The 13,237-nt window shown below is 44.0% G+C and overlaps 1 pseudogene; it reads left to right on the forward strand.

Annotated features, from left to right (window-relative positions):
- Window positions 1–230: 230 nt before the first annotated feature.
- On the forward strand, window positions 231–8,591 carry LOC127771320 (putative disease resistance protein RGA1; annotated as a pseudogene).
- Window positions 8,592–13,237: the final 4,646 nt, after the last annotated feature.

Raw genomic sequence — 13,237 nt, forward strand, 5'->3', positions numbered from 1 at the left:
ATGGTAATTTTGGCTTCCGTCAAGCTGTACTCGCCGTCACAAGTGCTATCGATTTTAGGCCATAGCCGTCGAAATCAAATTGTGGACTGGAAAGAAAACGTCTTCTCAGTAAAGAAAAGTTGTCTCCTTTTTGAAATAGTTAACATATCCTTCATAATACTCGTCAGACCGAAATCTGTGACATTCAAATTGACACAATTAATTGGTTTATAACCGACGGGTTTGGTTTTTCCGTCAGTGCAGCACAAGCACAAGCTGGCTCAATCGACTCCATCCATCACCTTCTGCTGTCTCCATCTCCACGTGTATATCCCCCGTCCCACCTTGCGCATGCGCAAAGCCCTCGATGCGATGCGACGAGGGTTTGCCGCCGGAGACGCCGAAGAGTGGCGGCGCGCATCTCTGCGCTCCACCTCTGGCGCCTCTTCTTGCAGATGCGCTGAGGGGTGGAGGGGCTCGCCCACCACATGTTCGAGGAAATGCCTTGCCGATACCGGAGCAACTTCTGTTCTGTCTCCATCTTTGCGGGCTCCAGAAGTATTGAGCTTGGCTGCTAGATGGGCAGAAAAGTGAAACCAATTTGGACTATGGTGATTCGTAGCAGGTATGCTTTTTATCACCAAGTTGAGAAAATTATATATCGTAAAGGCTGGCTTTACTCACAGGAAGTGGCTATCATGTCGGAGACGAATCCTAATAAAGTATGAAGTGGTCTAATCAAATTTCTGTACCCCGCTGAGAAAAGAGGGAAATTTGGTAGTAGCATTTTAATACGGTTCAGAGTGATTGCAGATCTAGCCCTTCGCCATCCAAATTAACACACTTTATTAGGTGACGGTGGGTGATCAACATTTTGTTTATGAGGAGACGGCAGCGCAGAAACCGAGCTTGGGCATTTCTATATCATATCTGTTCGCCACGCGGAGCGCCTTTTCTTGCCGTCTCCCCGCTCCACCTGCTTCCACACCAAGCAGGGCGGCTGGGGCGTTCTTGCTGATTCACGATGGAGCTTGTAGCATACAGACAAATCACCATCCCATCTTCTGTCAAATAATTTGCAAAAGATTGGGACAGTGAAACTGTGAAAGTGCATTCCCGGATTCAAAGCCAAAGACTAGTCGCCTCAACCATGTGATACCGATGGCCTTTGTAATGTTCTCTCTCTCTCTGCTGCTTGTACCCTAGTGCTCGGGAGTACTTATCCCTATCCAATACGGTGCATCCGGAGAGTCTAAAATATCTGTTCTTTTTTCAGCTAGTTCTTTTTTATGAAACTGCCTCGAAGACTCGCAGACCTTAGCCCTATCATCACAGTGAATTCAGACACGGCATTGGGGTAACTGTTACTTCCTCTATTCCATAAAAAACCAATCTAGTACTGAATGTGATACATCCTAGTACTAGAATATGTCACATCTAGTCCTAGATTAATTTTTTATGGGACGGAGGGAGTATACAACTTTGATGTATAATTTTTTATTCAAATTTATTGTTGATGACTTTTTCAGTTACTAAAACCATGTGTTTTTCGTTACTAAGAAAAGTACATAATAGTGTTGTTCTGTGTGGTCACAACCTAATATACATCTATTTTCTTTTAACAGTGGAGGGGAGACTTCTCTCGGGTCTACTGGTGTGTGTGTGTGTGTGTGTGTGTGTGGGCGCGCGCGTGCGTGTGTCATAAGTAGGTTAGTGTGAGCGCACTGGGTGCAGCTTCGAACTTACAAGTCAGTTCCCACAGTTTCACGGCCAGCTGTTATTATTAGTTCATCTGGGGCCTCTGTGTTAGTTGAAGCTAGCTACCAACAGAGTTACTTGGAAAAGTTCACTGTTTTTGCTTCCTGCCTTCCTGGTAGTTTCTTTCGGCCTTTCTGATGCATCATCATTCTCCCTTTCTTTGAATCCATCTGTTTGGTTTCTCCTTTGTGCAACCCCAGCTTCTGCTGCTGCCAACGCCTTGGTGTGGTGAGAAATGATGTGGTTAGTTGGCAGTGTGGTGGATGCTGCGATAGGATGCCTGGTGCAAAGCATCCTTGGGAGCTTCTTCACTGAACAGATGGAAGCCTGGACTCATGAAATTGGGCTTGCTGAAGATATCAAGAAGCTGGAGTTTGAGATGATGGCTGTGGAGAGGGTGCTTGCTGCTGCCGAGGGAAGAAGTATTGACAGCAAGCCACTAGCCGAATCACTGGGAAGTCTAAGAGAGCTGCTTTATGATGCGGAAGACGTTATGGAGGAGCTCGACTACCACCGGCTGAAACATCAGATCGAAAAAGGTTCATGACTTACACTGTCTTGCTCTATGCTTTCTGCTTCTTTCTTCTTTCATATATGTACTTGAGAGCAGCTAAATGACATAGGCATCACATTTGTATTCTGTTGATAAGTTCTGATATAGTTTCAAATGATTTAACCATTGTTAATTATTATCAGTTACAACTTTGTACAGGGGAACATCTCCTTTTTGCTTAGGAGGTTATCCTTTCTGGTTCCCACAATAAACTGAGTTTGCTTTTGCAGGTGAAGGCTGCAGTGCTGCTGCTGGTAATAATCCTGGGACAAACTATGCTGCTTCATCCATTTCATCTTCTGCTTATCAACTAATATGCAGTGCAAGACAAAAAATTACTAGCTGGATCTCATCTGACAGAAAAAGGAAGCGAGAAGAGGAAGAGCCAACTGATAGCACCATGCTACCTCTTGAGATCAAATGTGACTTTTCTAAGAGAATCAATAGAATAGTGAACAGTTTGCAGAAAACTGGCAATTCTGTTAGTGGGGTTCTTCAGCTAGAGATCTCATCCCGAGGTTTGACATCAAATCAGAGGCATATAATGGCCAGGAACACACGCCTGACAACTTCTGTTCCTATTGAACCCAAGGTGTATGGGAGAGATGCAGATAGGGACAGGATAATAGAGATGTTAATAAATGGGGGCTCTAGTGATCTCCTTGTCCTACCAATAGTTGGCATTGGTGGTATTGGAAAGACAACACTTGCTAGATTTGTATACCGAGATCAGAGGATTATTGATCATTTTGATTTCCAAATATGGATTTGTGTATCCACTAATTTCAATGAAGAAAGGCTAACGCTTGAGATCTTAGAGCATGTATGTAAGGATAGACAAGAGTACAGAGGTGTTACCAGTTTCAATGTACTACAGGAGATTCTTTTGAAGAATATTAGAGGCAAAAGATTTCTTATCATATTGGATGATATGTGGGAAGACAGGGACAGTAGTGGATGGGATAAGCTGTTAGCTCCATTAAAACGTAATCAAGTAACCGATTGTGTGGTGCTAGCAACAACTCGAAGAAACTCGGTTGCACAAATGATAGGAACAGTGAATGAATTCCAAATCAGTGGTCTGGATGAAAAGGAGTTTTGGCTGTTCTTCAAGGCATGCGCATTTGGTAATGAGGCCTATGAGGATCAGCCTAGTTTGCAATCTATTGGGCAAAAAATTGCTAAAGCACTAAAGGGCTGCCCACTAGCAGCAAGAAGTGTCGGTGCACTTTTGAACAGAGATGTTAGTTATGAACATTGGAGGACAGTTCAGGACAAATGGAAGTCTCTTCAAGTGAAAGATGATGACATTATACCTATCCTGAAACTTAGTTATGATTATCTACCTTTCCACCTTCAGCGTTGTTTCTCCTACTGCTCTTTGTTTCCCGAGGATTGCCACTTTATTGGAGAGACTTTGGTCCAAATTTGGATATCTCAAAGTTTTGTGCAATGTGAAGATGCAGGTAAGGCATTGGAGGAAACAGGGTTGGAATATTTGGCTACTTTAGTAGATTTTGGTTTTTTCCAAAAAGTTGGCTCAGAATATGCTATGCATGATCTAATGCATGACTTAGCAGACCAGGTTTCATCAAATGAATGCACCACAATAAATGGATTGCAGTCTAATGTAATTAGACCAGGTATTCGTCATTTGTCCATCATAACCACTGGTCATGCCGAAGATGTATGCGAGAAATTTGAGAAGATTCATAAGACTAGGCCCTTGCAAAAGCTGAGGAGCTTGATGTTGTTTGGACCATGCAGCTTAAAATTATTGAAGTTGATGTGTGCTTTATGCAAGGAGGCAAAATGTTTACGACTGCTAATGCTATGTGTTCAAGTATCAAGTGGCGATATCAGCTCTCTATATAATCTTTTAAATCCGTATCATCTCCGTTATCTTGAAATTATTTGTTTCCAAGGCAGCATTGCTCTTTCTCAAGCTTTGACAATTTCTTTTCATCCTCTAGCATTGAATGTGTGCGATTCTGTAAATCTTGCTCTTTTTCAATCTTTGACAAGTTTTTATCATCTTCAAGTATTGAATGTGGGTCGTTCTGGAAATCATGTTAATCAAGTACCAACTAGGATGAATAATCTAGTTAATCTGCGGCATCTTATTGCTCATGACAAAGTGCACCATGCGATAGCTGGTGTTGGCAAGATGACCTCTCTTCAAGAGCTAAAATTCAAGGCTCGAAATGTTGGTAATTTTGAGATGAGACAACTCCAATCCATGAATGAGCTTGTAATGCTTGGAATATCTCATCTCGAGAACCTGTTGTCCAAAGAAGAAGCCAGCGGGGCCAAGTTGATAGATAAAGGGTATCTAAAAGACTTGTCCTTATCATGAGCCTTGAACCAGAGAGAACAAAGGAAGTGCTTGAGGGTCTTCAACCACATTGTAACCTAAGAATTCTACATATAACTAGGTACAGTGGTCCTACATCTCCAACTTGGCTTTCTAGTAAACTCTCGGTTACATCCCTGCAAACACTTCATCTTGAGAATTGCATGGAGTGGCGAGTTCTTCGATATCTTGAAATGCTTCTTTCACTTAGGAAACTAAAATTGGTCAATATGTCGAATTTGGTGGAACTCTCAATTCCCTCCTTGGAAGAGTTGATCTTAATTGAGATGCCAAAATTGGAGAAGTGTGTTGGTTCTTATGGGACAGAATTGACTTCCCATCTCAGGATATTGACAATCAAGGACTGTCCTCAACTGACTGAGTTTACTCCTTTCCAAAGTTGCTCTTCTTTCAAGGCTGAGCAGAAGTCATGGTTTCCGTCTCTCTACAAACTTACCATTGAGCGTTGTTTACATATAAGGTACTGCATTCTTTTTTTACTTCTTGTTTAGGACATCAACACAGTCTCCAGTGCTCTTGTTTTACCATTACTTTTTTCTAATTAGATGTTTATGGAAACTGTTAAAAAGATAATAATGTGAAAGCATTTTTCATGCAAATATACTAATATATTTTTTCGACAGAAATACTAATATAATTTTCACATATGAAAACTCAATACTTTTTTACATAGATTAGTGGTGGGTTAAAATTTCAAGGTTTGATGCGTGCATTGTAAAACGGCATCAAATAAAAATTCGGAGTACTAGTTCTTTATTCACTTTAGTTTTGATGATCGAGTAATACTCGTTTCAATTTTGTAATCACTTAGATAGTCCATAAATGCTGTTGCAGCAAGTGGGAAACACTTCCATTGAGAGAAATGCAGGCACTTAATGAGTTGGAGCTAATAGACCTGCATGCCATCCGTGAATTGTCAATCCCTTCCCTTGAGAAGTTGGTGTTGATTAAGATGCCAAGACTGGAATGCTGCAGTGGGATAACAGCTTCTCCACCTTTGCAAATTTCCACTTCCCAAAGGGACCAGGAGTGGCTATCCAGTCTCTGCAAGCTCACCATCCGCGAGTGTCCTTGTTTGGTAGTGTCACATCCTCTCCCGCCTTCTGCTATGATGTCCACCTTCTCCATAAAGGGGACTCGAACATTTACAACCATGGAGATGAGCGATTCTCGATCTTTCACAATCAAATCTGATGAGTTGATTATGCTTGATGACAAGATCTTAGCATTCCGTAACATTAGGGGCATAACATTGCTGTGTATAGAAGATTGTCCTAATTTAGTCTCTCTATCTAACGAAGGTCTCAACCAGCTCATCAATTTAGAGGGATTGTCTATAATGAACTGTCCTAATTTGGTCATGTCAAGTGGCCTTGTCTTCCCATCTCTCAGATTTCTCTCTGTTCAGACATGTGGCACATCAGGGAGATGGCTAAGAGAAATGCTTTCGCGTGTGAAGTCTTTCAATCATTTGGAATTACATGACAGCCCACAAATAAAATTTCTTTCGTTCAGTCAACCTTCAGAGATGGAAGGCACCAGATGTTTGGGTTCGGCAGCTGCAGCGACAACACCCTCAGCCAGAGATGAACAGCTGGTCAGAATTCCTTCTAATATCCTGCATTCTCTGGAAGAACTAGTTATCTCTAACTGCCCAGATCTGGAGTTCGGTGGAGCGGAGGGAGCACTCCGAGGATACACCTCTCTCAAGCGTCTTAACATTCGGCATTGCCCCAAGCTGGTACTGTTTTTGTTGATTGGTGTGGGTGTTGGATTGCTTCCACCGTCTCTTCAAATCTTGGAGATTGATTGTCCTAAACTGTTTGCTGCATGGGATCTCAAACTGCTGGAGCATGGACAGATTGCATCGCCTCCTCTGTCACTTAGAATACTCCGGATCTCGAGTCTCACAGACAAGTTCCAGTCCCATCTGTTCTCATGTCTCCCTACCATCACACAACTAGTCATATCAGAAAGTCCAGAATTGACATCGCTACAGTTGGGATACTCCAAGGCACTGGAACACTTGGAAATTGTAGACTGCGAGTCACTTGCTTCAATCAAGGCCCTCGTGTCCACGACAAACCTTAGGTCCTTGACAGTATACGACTCACCCAACTTACCTCTTTGTTTGGAGCTTCGGTCACAACAGCAACCGACCTATGAAATCTGGTCTTGGCTAGAAAATCTTCAGATCAGTGATGGGTCTGTCCTTACCATGTCTCTCTGCAAAAAACTCACGTCTCTGAGAGTGCTATGCTTCTGCCCTAAAGGAACCAAGCGTGGTGCAAAGATGATGGGCCTGACAGAGGAACAAGAGAAAGCGCTCCAGATTCTGACCTCTCTCCAAGTGCTCCATTTTTTGTACTTGCCGAATTTCCTGCCACTTCCTGCAAATCTACGAAGGATTACGTCCCTCAAATGGTTAGATATCTCACACTGTCCCCGCATCGCAAGGCTGCCAGAGATGGGCCTCCCACCGTCATTGGTGCTATTATCTGTAGATGGTTGTAGCGAGGAGCTAACTATGCAATGCCGAATGGCAGCAACGGAGAAGCTAAAGGTCAAGATTGATGACAAAATTGTTGATTAATCACTTGAGGTATGCTGTTGGTGCATTTTGTCCCACTAGCTAGTAATTGATGCCCTCACACTCTAGCTTAAAGTAATTAACTGATCTTCCTGTATAGTGTAGACTGCAGTAAGACAAGATTTCGTATATATTTGTGCTGCCTGCTGTGCTTCAGCGCATATATCTTTGGAGTCGTCAATGTGCCACACTGTTGGCCATACAAAAACTTCTATGTACGATGCTCATTATTGATGCAGAAGCCCTTGCTAAAAGTTACGAATGTGTTGATCCGGGGCAAATATGACAAATTTTCTGATTCTTGTGCATCGTCTGGTTGGCGGCTGACAGTAAGTCTGTTTGTTTTGTGCTTCTGTTTTTGTACTATATTGAGAAGTCCTATTCTTTTTACTGTCACTGACTTGTGGTTGGCTTCCTCTTACAGAATAGCATACATGGATTTTGCAGACAATGGTTCCTTGTCAAAAGCTTTTTTTTTCCAGGTCGATCGAAAGATTTAGTTGACCAAATTTTACACGACAGGAGATGGATTTGCGAAATCTCCTCGGCGTTAGGGATGCAAGCGATCCTTGAATACTTCAAGCTCTGGGAGCTCCTCCGATCGGTGCAGCTGTCTGACGAGCCGGACAAGCTTTCTTGGCGTTGGGAGAACTCGGGGCAGTACTCCTCCCGCTCGGCTTATCGGGTTCTCTTCTTGGGGAGAACTCAATTCCAGCACAAGCCAATCTGGAAGTCTTTCGCCCCTCCTCGATGCCGTTACTTCCTCTGGCTGGTCGCCCTCAATCGATGTTGGACGGCGGACCGCCTTCGAAGCCGAGGTCTGTCGCACCCGGATCGTTGCCCCCTCTGTGATCAATGCGACGAAACGATTGATCATCTCCTGGTCGCATGCCCGGAGTCTCGGCAGCTTTGGTGGATTGCTCTTACTGCTATCGGTCATTCTGAATGTCTACCACTCAATGAGCAGTCCTTTCATGCCTGGTTGTGTGACAGTCGCAAAAGGATGATTATAGACCATCGCCGAGGGTTCGACACAATTGCGGCACTGGTAGCATGGATAATCTGGAAGGAAAGGAACAACCGGGTCTTCAACTAGAAGAGCAGACCTTGGATGGAGATAGCTAGGGCTATGATGGGGGAAGCGGACCTCTGGCGGATGGCTAGATCAGCCATACCGACCATGACAGTCCCTTCGCTTGTTCTTTGGTGGGATAAGTCCATTTTAGACCCTCTAATTCTTTAGCTTGTCTAAAACACACCCCACAACTTTAAAACCGGGCATTTGACCCCCTCAAACTTTCAATACCGTGCAAAAGGCCCCCTTGAGTGGTTTTCTACACTGTTTTTGTACACTAGGATGCCACCTATATAGATTAGTTAGTCCCACATGTCAGTCCGATCCTTCTTCCTCCTCCCCCACTCTCTCTCTCTCTTTCTCTCTTTCTCTCTCCTTCGGCATGGGCGCATGGCTCATCCATCTGCCCAGCGAGGACCGCCGCACACCCATTGACATGCTCATTGCTACATCTCGTCCCTGACGGAGCTGCAGATTCGCCGCCTGCAACCAAATCGAGCTCCAGCACCTACGGCGGCAGTGGGGGCGGCGTTCTTCGGCGAAGGGAGCGGTGCAGGGACGAAGCAGCTCCGAGTGGAGAGGCGGAGCTCACTGAAGATACACGCGTGGGGAGGAGCTCGAGCGCCATGACCACCGCGAGTTTGGCGCACCCATTCGCCTAGCTTGGTGGAAGCAAGCTCGAGATTTACTCAATGAGGAGCGGGCTCGCCTCCATCAGACTGTGGTCGGCGCGACCGGCGTCTACGAGCTAGCTCTGTCATCGCTGGCCGCCTAGCTCCTCCTCTGCAATCGAGCTCCGTCTCCGTTGCCGCAGACCAGCGCGTTCTCCGGTTCAGTCGAGTACTACTCCTGCTCCTGCTCGTGCTTGTGCTAGTCCGTCGTCTCCTGCAGTCCTGCTTGGAGGCATGGAAGCCGAACAGCTTTAGCCTTGGGATTGACATGCTCATGACTGCAAAGATGAGTAGCTAGCAGCACAACGTACTAGCTTGCCGAGATTAGTAATAGTATATATGAGTAGTTGTGATAAACAGGAGAAGCATCACACACAGGTCACAAGCGACAGGTCGAGGTGACGAGGTCTATATCGCGCTTGTGTCGGAGCTGCTTCTTCCTTGCTCCCTGCTTAGCCATCTCTGCGGTCGTGCGCGGCTTCCGCCGACGACCGCGCGCAGCGGCTTGGAGATGCTACTTTCCCGCGACAACTCCTCCGCCGACGACCGCAGCTGCTTGTTGGAGATGCGCGCCACTGACCGCTCAACCCTGCCTTCGCAGTGCCGCTACCGCCGCCGCTCGTGAAAAAGCAACGTCACAACAACCCAGCAATATGGGCTTGGCCCACATAATCATAAGTGCTGACGTGGCGAAGGGTTGATGTGGCATCCTACATGTCATCCACGTGTGTAAAATCCATGGTAAAACAGCCCAAGGGGGTCAAGTATCCGGTATTAACAGTTAGAGGGTGTATTATACCCGGTTTCGTAGTTCGGGGGTGTATTTTAGACAAGCATAAAAATTCGAGGGTGTATAATGGACTTTTCCCTTCTTTGGTCGCCAAATCATTCGGGAGATTAGGCTTCTACTTTTCTCTTCCCCTCTCCTGTACCCTGTCCCTTTCTTTTTATTTTTCAGGCCGTTCTGTAAATACTTTTATTCTTCTTAATAAAAAATACGCGTCTCGCGTAGCCCAAAAAAATTTATTTTTTTCGCCGGGCTGGCGGAAGCCAGCCGAAGTTTATTAAGAAAGGGGAAAAAAGTCACAAGAAACAAATTACAAAGGTGCAAGCTGCAGATTCAGGCTACAGAGGATGCTGCCTGCCAGACACTAAAGCACGTCTGTACTACAGAGCAGTTGACCAAATTTCATTAAGAAGGGGAGTGTCAAAAGCATTTGAGCTGAATGGATATGACATCGATGGCTTCAACATTCGGTGATAGGCTGATTTTGTTCTAGTACCATAGCAATCTCTTCCCAGTTCCAGTGAATTGCAAAGGAGTTTTTGTGAACTGGGCAGACCGTTATATTCCCTTATCAATTACTCCCTTCAGTTAAAAATATTTGACGTTTAGGACAATCTCTGGCCAAAGTTTTAAAATTCCGACCATCTTGTTGTGACCATTGGTAATCTTACTTGACAGTTTTTGGCAAATTTTCGACCTCTTGACTGATGCAAGTACTATAAATGTTGGTAGTGGTGGTGGTTGTTTTTCCACCACCCCTTCTATCGCTGACGTGTGGGTCACATTGTTAGTGAAAAATTCAAATATTCTTGACTTCTACCGTGAGAACTAAAGAGTAGACTTAGGCTAGTTGTCATAGACTAATAAGCTGTTTTTTTTTCAACTGTAACAAGATGGATAAGTATGGTTAAAATAAACAATGGTTTCAGGATATGATGAAGTCACAGTGATCATATTTTGTAGTATGCACACCTGATTAATATTCACAATAATGAAGTATTTCTCATAATTTTTCATGGTATCTGGCTTTTCTTTTAGTCACATAACAAAGTACGTGCATTCCGCTAGTTATTCTATAATGCCCGGTGGCTTCATGTAATTGTACTGGTTGGATTATTGCGTTGTTTATGGAACGCATTTTGTTAGTTCGTTCAGAATGTTCTCCACTCTATGATCCTTGAGACCTTGAATGCCTTGTAGTTTTATTTTAGGCTCCGTCAGGCTGTACTCACAGTAATGTTTAGGCCATCGCCGTCCGAAGAAAATTATGGAATGAAAAATACCTGGCCGCATATCAAAGGAAATTCTGTATCCTCCTGAGATGCGCTTCACTATGATCACGGCGAACTACCTTATTTTTTGCCATTACAGAACTTCACGTTGCAAAACTTGCAAGTCAGTTAGAGGGTCGGAGTTTTAAATTCCGAACCTCCACGACGCATCGTATCGCTCTGCAAAAGTTCCCATGGAACGCTGAATTTTACTACTAGTTGGGAACTTGGGATGGGATCTGTTAGTCCTCCCTCAAATAGCCCCAAATAGCCTAAAAGTTTTAAACATGTGAGTTATTTCGGGGCTATTTGGAAATAACCCACCCCAAAAAAATATCCCCCTCAAGGGGTGTTAATTAGGACTATTTCAGGTGGGACCCACTGAACAAGTGTCTTTTCTCTCCTTCTCTCGCCATGAGAAAGTGCATTAAAAACCAAATAACTCTCAAAATAACCCTCAAATAACTCTCCATGGGAAAGTGCATTAAAGACCAAATAACTCTCAAAATAATCTTTAGATCTAAATAATTTAGGGTTATTTTATTAAATGGTGTTGTGACTTTAGGTCACGAACAAGACTGGGGATAGACCGGAAAGAAGTATTTCCCTGCCTATCCTTAGAAATGAGCTCGAACAGCAAACACAACTCTTAAGAATTACTTTTGTATTAAAAATGTCTTGTCTGGCTACAGGGATTTGACCGGCTTTTATAGCCTACGGTCTTACACATGAAGTTACATTTCTGCTCTCATGGGCTTTAGTGAACTTCCTATAGTGCCCTTGCCATGTCAGCAACCCTAGGGGTATTATAGTACATTGTCAGGGTCATTATAGTCTTTTGGCTCTAGCTGGCAAGAGTGGTTGAGGAGTGGCCCCCCACGGAATATTCCATTCGACTTGGTCTTGACTCGAATGGGTTTTTCCTTTGAGTTCTTCTTAGCCGAATATCTTTTATGCTCGAGGGTTCGCACATCCTCCATCAACTTCCCAGTCGCCTTGATTCACCTGTCATGTAGCTTGAATTCACCTTTAGACAAGATGAGTTATATATAAGTGACAAGAAGCCAAATGAAAGTGTTTTCCCGCTCAAGAGTGTTTTCCCGCTCGAGAGTGTTTTCCCGCTTGAGAGTGTTTTCCCACTCGAGAACATTTTCCCTGTTTTACTCTTAGAATCTTTCCACAAACTATTTTAGGTGTTTCGACCGGATAGAAGGAAAAGCGTTGTCCCCCTGTTACAACAAGCCCCTCACGGGTAAGGGCGATACGCGTTTTTTCGGCCGAAACCGTGCTCAATAAAACAAAAAGGGGGAAAACCGCCGTCCTCCTATTCGGTCGAAAACACGCCCTGATTTTAATATTATCCTACAAATATATATTTATATATATTAATTTTATATTTATCTGTTATTTCTCTTATTCATCATTTTTATTATTTTTATTATTTATATATATTATTTTTACTATTTTATTATTTTTTCAATTTTTTTTCTTTTTTGTTTGCCACGTGTCGCTGTCCTATAGGAGCGCCTTGTGCTGGCGCCGCTTCGGGGCTCGCGCCCACTCATGCGCTGATGACCCCCCCTCCTCAGACTATATAAGGCCTGAGGGGTCGCTTTCACACGAGCACCGTGCTCATCGCATCCGCTTCTGCCAACTCGAAAACAACTTTATTAGCTCGAAAACATCTTTCTTTTAGGACCGCTCGAGAACTCTTGTTTTCTTTTGACAATGGGGAAAAACGAGAAGAAAATAGCTGGGAAGGGCAAATCGAAGAAAATCGGGAAAGACAAAAAACAAGAGGAGAGCTCTTCTACCCTTGGTCCTTCGACCATCAGGGATGCTGATTTGGACAACCTCGTGAAGAGCAAAGCCATAACCGGCCGAAATGTTGTGATTCGACCAGTTGGCGAGGCCAATCCGTCCCCTCGGCCTGGTTATACTTTAGTCTTTGAGGATTTCTTTGAAGTTGGCTTCGGTTTTCCTTGCAGTCCCTTTCTCATCGAAGTTCTTAAACTTTTTGGGTTGGAATTCTCTCAATTAAACTCGAATGGTCTTGTTCGAGTAGCTATATTCGAGTGGATTGTTCGAAGCTGTGGTGGTATCCCTCATGGTCAGGATTTCGCTTATTTCCACACTCCGAGGTACTACACCAAACAGAATTCGATGTTTGGTTGCATTA

This window comes from Oryza glaberrima, chromosome 4 (genome assembly GCF_000147395.1).
Source record: "Oryza glaberrima chromosome 4, OglaRS2, whole genome shotgun sequence".
Classification (NCBI taxonomy): domain Eukaryota; kingdom Viridiplantae; phylum Streptophyta; class Magnoliopsida; order Poales; family Poaceae; genus Oryza; species Oryza glaberrima.